The 9,147-nt window shown below is 38.8% G+C and overlaps 1 non-coding gene across 1 annotated transcript; it reads right to left on the bottom strand.

Annotated features, from left to right (window-relative positions):
* Positions 1-5,293: 5,293 nt before the first annotated feature.
* Positions 5,294-5,412, bottom strand: LOC145405688 (5S ribosomal RNA). The gene has a single exon (XR_013898429.1). It is a non-coding gene; the product is annotated as a 5S ribosomal RNA (ribosomal RNA).
* Between the last annotated feature and the right edge of the window lie 3,735 nt (positions 5,413-9,147).

Raw genomic sequence — 9,147 nt, 5'->3', positions numbered from 1 at the left:
GAGGCTGCGACTGTTGCTCAGGTGTTAGCTGAACAGTTTTTCTGTCATTTTGGGATGACACAGGAGCTACATTCAGATCAGGGTAGAAACTTCGAGTCTGCTGTGTTCTGTGAGTGTTGCAAGTTATTGGGGATCAAGAAGACCAGGACGACCCCACAAAGGCCACAGTCAGATGGGATGGAGGAGAAATTGAACTTGGCCCTGGGACAAAAACTGACCAAGTACTACATAGAGGGACTGACAGAGTGCGACCAGAAATTAACTGCATTGTTGATGGCATATTGGTGTGCATCCCATGACTCCACCGGGTACACCCCTACAAAACTGATGTTGGGCAATGAGTTACGCTTACCCGTTGACTGGTTAACCCGCCGCATCCCAGCAAATTTTTCACCAATGACCCCCTCCCAATCCCAGCAGATTTTTGAAAAGTTTTTTTTTTTTGGCTAAAACCTCCGCTCTTTGTGAGAAACATCGAAAATTCAGAGAGAAAGTGCTCAGTTGAGTTTAGAAACACCAGTACAGCTGACAGTACCCTCACCTTGGTACCGTGTTCTCTCAGGACAGGCTCCAGAGAAGACGTTTTCTATGGGAGGGTACCTATTCCAGACCACTCATAATAGGTAAATATTTATTTATTTGGTATGAATTTATATGCAGTACAAGAGTATATTGCTTTTCACACAGAAATACAGGCGATATAAGCATTGTTCACTCACCAAACACATCAACATACGACACCTTCCTATACGACGTTACTGCCTCATCACTTCTGCTTGTTTCTTCCTCTGGCTTCTTTCTTCCTTTGTCCTTCACTTCGGGAATCACTTTCGCCTTGAATTTGGTCATTGGAGAGACTGTGGCGTGACATGTCTTTACTGGCCAGGTCACTGTTAACAGGTGAGTTGCTGAGAAAATGGCATGCTGGGTCAGGCAGGGCCAGGCAGTATCCCCACCGGTAGAGGAAGGTCTCCCAAACAAGCCTACCAAAAATCACCTGTGAAACTTGAAAAATGTGCAAAGGATGGACCTCGAAACTGCAAAATGTATGGATACATCATTGGGTGTCACCGTGACAAAACATGGTGACGTATCCATATGTCAACAGGACACCTATTAATGGTAAGACCACCTGGTGAAGAGCTGCCTACAGACACCACCGGCTATGCGAAGCACCTTCAGGAAAGGCTGGCTGAGGTACATCATCAAGTACGAGGAGTTATCAGAAGTGATGAAGTGCAAGTATGATGCCAAGGCAAGTGAGAAGAGCTTCAAGGATGGTGACCAAGTTTTGTTATACAATCCTCAATGAAAGAAGGGACAGTCACGAAAGCTGCAGAGCCCGTGGAATGGGCCTTACAATGTGTTGGACCGCCTGTCAGACATAACGTATCGGATTCAGGGAGGCAGTAAGTCTTGCCCAAAGGTGGTACATGTGAACCGTCTGTGGCAATACCATGGGCCAGGACGCGAAATTTTTTTTCCTGCCCAGTTCCGTCACTTTGCACATATGGCAACGTTGCCCTGTGTTTAGTTTGGCAACGCCGCGCAGCAGTGAGCCATCATCACAATTATTTACCTTTTTTATGCTTGACTATAAATATAATACCTGACTATCTATATTTTACATGGATTGAAAGAATAATAGAGACATAGAGGTCATATAGTTTTCGCTGCCTTAGCTTAAATAAATATAAAAAGGGGCCATACCACTGTCTTTACTTCGTCACTCGTCTGCTGAAAGAGAGAGAGAGAGAGAGAGCTTGAAACAGTATAAAATAATAACATGCAGGGTCATCAATAAAAAGTGAGTATGCAAGGAAGATACTCTCTACACTTTGCTAAAATTAGTTATATGTTGATTTAATGAAAATGCGGTACGTCTTAGAACCCTTATCAGTAACATACGTTGTAGGCCTATACTACTTTACCTGTCATTTCTTGTCATTGCTCCCAGACGTACGATTCAATCAGCTGTGTTTACAGGAGAGAGAGAGAGAGAGTTAATGACCCATAATATTTTATCACCTAAAACGCTTTTCATGATCATTCTTAAGGGTTAACCTTGGTAATTTCTGCGCAAGCTGGGAAATATTGGTATCAATGATGCCTGAATATCAATGTTTCATTAGACATTTTCTTAGGTATATATGTCAGGTTAGATTTCAGATTATTTTCTTGTTTTTCTTAGGTATATTAGTAAAATCATATGTCAGGTTAGATTTCAGATTATTTTCTTGTTTTTCTTAGGTATATTAGTAAAATCATATGTCAGGTTACATTTCAGATTATTTTCATGTTCTCATGTCCTTTATTTCATGTTAAGTATGCTTGAAGGGTTTTTGTATTTGATGAAATGCAAAGCTTTATTTGTTACGGTATAATCTTTATTAAATATTACACAGCACCAGGCACCATATGCTATTTCCCATGTGCTGATGACAGGCATTGGGTCAGACATGAGACATTATAGACCATTGTGTGCAAAATAAGTAAATCAAGAGAAACAAGGAATTAAAAAAATAAACTCACTGTGATGCGCCATTGCCGATTGTAAACACAGCTGATTGAATCGTACGTCTGGGAGCAATGACAAGAAATGACAGGGAAAGTAGTATAGGCCTACAACATATGTTACTAATAAGTGTTCTCAACGAGCAGTCATGTACCACCCCTAAGACGTACCGCATTTTCATTAAATCAACATATAAGTAATTTTAGCAAAGTGTAGAGAGTATCTTCTCTCTCTCTCTCTCTCTCTCTCTCTCAGCACACGAGTGACGAAGTAAAGACAGTGGTATGTCCCCTTTTTATATTTATTTAAGATAAGGCAGCGAGAACTATATGACCTCTATGTCTCTATTATTCTTTCAATCCATGTAAAATATAGATAGTCAGGTATTATATTTACAGTCAAGCATAAAAAAAGTAAATAATTGTGATGAATACTAAACCTGGCATCCGATATGCCTCATGCTGCGCGGCGTTGCCAAACTAAACACAGGGCAACGTTGCCATATGTGCAAAGTGACGGAACTGGGCAGGAAAAAAAATTTCGCGGCCAGGACAGTACAGCCGGGACGTCTCTAAGGAATTATGCTATCCCACAGCGAAGGATGTTGAAGAGGACCAAGGAGCTGAAGTGCAAGAGGATGGTGACAACTTCCCAAAAGTTGACTCAGGAAGAGGACCAAGATCTCCCAGGAGGAATGGACTGTGTGGAGGAGCAAGGACATCATCGGAAGCGGCATAGAAGAAGACCTGAAGTTGAAGGATTATTTTGTGTATAGTTAGTCGTTTCATTAAGATTAAAGTTTATGTTTGTATATACCGTGTAGGTTTGTTGTGACGACAAAGAACTGGGGAGGGGGTAGTTTTAAGAAGCGGGATGTGCTAGTTAGGTAGTCCAGAAGCTTCTCACTGATTCCCGATGTTTACGGTAGCTAGTTCCAGTACGAGTCAGTGTTGCCAGTTTGCCTGCTGTTTGTGAACATATGTGTTTCGTAAGTTATGCGTAATTGTTGTGCTCTTTTTCTCAATGAATTATTTATGTGATTGCTTGTTAAATTATATAATTCAATTTAAGACTGGATGCTAAATAATTTACAGTGTTATGTAATGTAAGAGAACTCTGGTATGTTCTGGATATCTCCGAGTTGGCAACTGTTGTTCTCCACGAATGTAGATAATTCTGGAACAATGCAAGCGCACGTAAGGATGGGGAAAAGACTAGAGCCGGTTCAGTCAGTTTCAGTTCAGTTTGAGTGTAGTTCAGTGTCAGTGCAGTGCAGATTGTATATTTTCGGTACTTGTGATAATAGTGAAGTATTGTTGGCAAACGGTGAAGTGTTATTGCAGTTTGTGTGTCTTCGGTGCTCGTGAAAATAGTGAAGTCGGAAAGCATTAAGTTAATTGTTTGGAAAATAGACAGTGAACTTTAGAAGCCAGTGTTTATTTACAACGCCTGAGCTGATCTTGTGTGCTGTACACTGAAAGGCTGACCATAGGAAGAACAACTCACTGGGCAATGGCCCTCCTATACTGTACTATTGCTGTTGGAGCATGTGGCAGTGTGGGACAGGGACGTAACATTAGTCTTATATACACACACACACGCACACACACACTGTTCCACTAGCACACAGGTCAGAAGCATATCACTGAGCTCTGCTCTAGGTATACCTAAACTGTATCTATTTATGGGTCAAGCTCGTATCAGGCTGATTTAAGTGATGATCCAACATAGTAAAACAAGAAGTAACAAAGAACTGTAGCCTAAAGTAAACATCCATATCAGTGACAAGGAATGTGATTAATTTCCTTACGTCAGCTGGATAACATCAAAGCTAGCAGACGACAGAGTGATGCAAAAAGTGTAAGTGGAAATCTTCTCTTTAAGACGGCTTCATATTTTAGAAAGATGCCTTTACAAGGTGCTAAGAAAAGAGACGAAGGTAAAAAACAGGATGATGACTTCTACCCAGACCTGGTTGAAAAGGAAACTTATGATATATTAGTTAACCCGTCACGTCCCAAGCTATTTCGCACCTCCGACACCCCCCAATCCCGAGCTATTTTGGAAATTTTTTTTTTTTGCTAAAACCTCTGCTTTTGGTGAGAAACATCGAAAATTCATAGAGAAATCGCTCAACTGAGGTTTAAAATACTTGATACAGGTAGCAGTACCTCCTTACCTTAATGGGTTTTCTATTAGGCTGGCTCCAAGGAAAACGAGTTCTATGGGAGGGTAACTATTTCACACCACTCATAAAAGGTATTTATTTATCTATTTGGTACGAATTTATATGTAGTACGAGAGTATACTGGTTTTCAAACAGTAATATAGGCATTATAAGCATTGTTTCACTCACTAACTCATCAACATACCTGACCTTTTTTGGCGACATAATTTCTGACTCTTCCTCTAATGCCATGTAAACTTTGTCCTCCACATTGTCATCGATTGGGGAATCACTCTGGCCCTGAATGTCTTTATTGGCCAGGTCACTGGTAACAGGTGAATTGCTGAGACAATGGAGTGCGTGGGGGGGGGAGGTTATGCGGTGTAAGGCATTGTCTCTGCCTGGCATCTTGTAGAGGAATAGAGGAAGGTGTCCCGCGTATACGTACCAAATATCATGTGCGAAAATTGAAAATTGTGCAAATTATTCATTCATTCATTGCCAGACGCCATGTATCCCTAACGGGGTGGCCAAGGGCTTAGAGTTAATTGTTTTACGGGGAGGAGCACTAATCCTCCACCAACCCCACTTGACACGTAGGGAGAACGTTATGCCAACAGCATCTGGTGTTCCCAGGTGGTCACCCATCCAAGTATTAACCAGACCCAACGTTGCTTAACTTCGCTGATCGGACGGGAAGCGGTGTACTCAACGTGGCATGGCCGTTGGTGCAAATTATGAACCTTGCAATTGCACAACATATCAGTACGTTGATGGGACTAGCCGTGACAAAACGTTGCGACGCACCCATACGTCCATGGGATGCCTCGGGTTAAAAAAGTGAACTGACTAGAAAAATCTTTTCAAATGGAAACTGGTGAAACCAAGAATGAGCTACGCAGACAGAAGGGAAAAAATGCAGAATTAATAAAGGATATAAACAGAAAAGATGAACTGTCAGCTGAGGTAAATTCACTAAGAACAAATGCTAGTGAAATGGGATATACAGTTGTTAACCATGAGAGAATTATGGATGACTTCAGAAATGATACGGGAGAGAATCAGGCAAGCAAGCAGTCTGATAGACCAAAGTAGTAACAATGAAGAGAAAATAACACAGGTAAATGAAATGGTGAGAAATTACCAAGATGAGGTACAAACTGTGTATGCTGAAATGGTGAACGTAAAGAATGATTTAGATACAAGGTAGAAGAAAAAAGCGTAAGAAATGAAATGAAAGAAATTACAAAGAATAACCCAAAACTAGTCAGGAGAGCAGTAGAGATGAACAAATCCATAGTAATCAGTGGCACAGATGAAGAAGAAATTAAGAAAAAAAAAATCAAGGGACGAAAAGGAGATGGAAAATATAATTAACATACTGCAGCAAATATCAGAGGATATCTGTGAGAAAGATACAGAAGAACATAAAAGGCTAGGGAAATATGAGAGAAGTAAGTCAAGGCCTCTGAAAGTAACATTCCAGAGTGTAAACACTGTAGAGAAAATACAAAAAAAAAAATGCCAACAAACTCATGGAAAAAGACGAATTAAAAAAAGTATGGATAAAAAGATCCCTAACTCAAGAGGAATTGGGTACACTAAAGGAGAAGAGGGAGGAAGCAAAAACAAAAAGCGAGGAAAAATCAGAGGAAGAGAGGAGTAATTTTTTTTTTAAACAAAGTAATTGGTTTCCAGGTACGAAAGTTGTACATAATCAGAAAGGAATAAAAAAAAAAAAAAAAGGAAAGTAATAGACTCAAGCTATGGCAAATATGTAAACAAGATGATTAAGTTGATGTACTCAAATACAGACGGAATAGTATCTAAATTAATACAGGTGAAAGATTATACCAAAGAAAAGGAACCACATATTATTTGCCTAACTGAAACAAATTAACCCTAAGTATATGAAACGATACTCTAAACTTAGAGAAATCCAATATATGGATAAGAGATAGGAATTTTCAAAAAGGAGGAGGAATTATAATATTAGCAAAAGAAAAATCTACAGGTCAAAGAAATAGAACTAGATGTACCCTCACAAGCAGAACTGATCGCAGTAGAGATTACTACATCTGAAAGGAAATTAATTGTGGCAAATTTATACATGCCTCCCAGAACAAACACTTGGGAAAGAGGCCAATATGTAGAGTACAATTCAGAGTTTAAGAGCATTACTACACAGAATGGAAGAGAAATCTGAGAGAAATATATTAACTAGAGTTTCCAATACAAATATAAATTGGAATACGCTAGGTTTAAGAAGCCATGATAGCTCTTGGGACCAAAAGTTGCTGGACCTTGTGCAGGATTTTTTCCTAACACAACATGTAAAGGAAAACAGCGGAAAAAGAGGACTTGATGATTCATCAGTACTAGATCTTATATTTACCAGGCAAGAAAATTATTTTGACAGTATAAAGTATCACCCCCCCATTCGGCAAAACGACCATGCAGTATTCAAATGCAACTTCAGGATTGCATATGACATAGTTAACAGTAATGAGAGTTACAAAAAGAGCATAAACTACGAAAAGGGCAACTACCATGACCTAAAGAATTTCTTCTTAGAAATATATTGGGAAAACGGGTTTAGAGGACAAGATTTAAATGTTATATATAGAAATTTCTGTGAACTTTATGAAATACGAGTCCAAAATTTCATCCCATAGCACAAAGAAGCAGCAAAGAAAATAATGAAATGGTTTAATACAGATTGTAAAAAATCAAAAGAAAAAAGAGACTTGTTGTGAGATAGGAGATAAAATAGTGAGGGGCCATATAACAACTATAAACAGGCAAGAAACAATTATACAAGGATATGGAGGAAGCTCAATGACAGTTTGAGGAAGGCATTATAAATAAAAAGTGACCAACCGAAGCTGTTTTACAGCTACATCCGAGCAAAACCAAAGCTAAAGATAACATACAGTCCATTATGGACGAGGGGACCATCTATACACAAGAAAAAGAACTTGTGAAGCGCTAAATAAAAATTTCCAATCAGTTTTTACAAAAGAAATTATTCTGGGGAGAGGTGATATGGAACAAGCATGCCCACACATATTACCAGATATACAAATATCAGAAAAAGAAATACAGGAGGAGTTTTAAAAAAAAACATACAAGGGAAAAGTAAATGGTCCTGACGAAATTTCATGTTGGGTGCTACATGGATGTGCAAAACAGTTAAGCAGACTAATATGTTTAATATTCAAGGAATCCTTGAGTCAAGGTAAACTACATGATATTTGGAAGAAAGCAAACATTGTTCTCCTATTCAAGAAAAGTAATAGACAAAATCCTGTCAACTATCGACGAGTATCACCAACCAGTGTTGTAAGTAGATTATTACGAAAGCTGATAGGAAAAGTTTGGGTAAACCATCCAGAAGAATCCAGAAGAACACAGTATGATAACAGAAAGGCAGTTTGGTTTTAGAAAGGGAAAATCATGTGTTACTAACTTATTAAGCTAATACGACAGAGCTGCAGAAACATTAAAGAAAAGAGAAGGATGGGTGGACAGTATGTACCTAGATTTCAAGGAAGCATTTGATAGAGTACCACACTAAAGACTTTTATGGAAATTGTACCATCAAGGAGGAATCCAAGGCAACCTGTTCTGTTGGATGCAAGATTTTCTCAGAAAAACGAAAATGAGAACAATATTAAGGGGAAATTACTCATCATGGAGGGAAGTGACTAGCGGAGTTCCACAATGCTCAGTCCTGGCACCAGTTATGTTTTTAGTGTATATAAATGACATAAATAGTAACATTGGAAATGAAAGCTATCAAAATATGTTTGCTGATGATGCAAAATACAAAGGAGAATTACTAACACAGACTCTTGTACAGAGCTACAGGAAAAATTAAATAAACCTCATGAATGGAGCAATAAATGGCAAATGGAGTTCAGTATGGGCAAGTGTCATGTAATTAAGTTTGGTAAAAGTGGAAAAAGACCAGATTGGAATTGTAAGTTAGGAAGTAGAACCCTACACATATCAGAAAGATAGAAGGACCTAGGAGTGATTATCAATAACAGACTATCTCCAAATGACCACATCAGTGAGAAGGTATGTAACATGTATACAGTGCTTGCTAATATGAGAACAGCATTCACGTACATACATGAAGACATGCTGAGAAAGATAACATCCTTCATCAGGCCATCCCTAGAATATGCATCAGTAGTCTTGAATCCTCACCTCAAGAAACACATAGATAAGACTGAAAAAGTTCAAAGGGCAGGTACAAGATGGGTACCAAGCTTAAGAGATCTAAGCTATGAAGAAAGACTAGAAAAAATTAATCTGCCAACACTACAGGAGAGAAGGAAAAGAGGAGACATGATTATGCTGTATAAACGTGTCTCAGGGAAAGAGAAAATAAACATAAATGAGTATATAACCAATGGGGAAGCATCAGCATGAGGACACTGCAAAAAAAATAATAATA

The sequence above is a fragment of the Coenobita brevimanus genome, chromosome 67, assembly GCF_032717465.1.
Source record: "Coenobita brevimanus isolate Jiangsu-jjx chromosome 67, ASM3271746v2, whole genome shotgun sequence".
Classification (NCBI taxonomy): Eukaryota; Metazoa; Arthropoda; class Malacostraca; order Decapoda; family Coenobitidae; genus Coenobita; species Coenobita brevimanus.
Note: the sequence above shows the minus strand (reverse complement) of the source record. Positions and strands in the feature narration are given on the sequence as shown.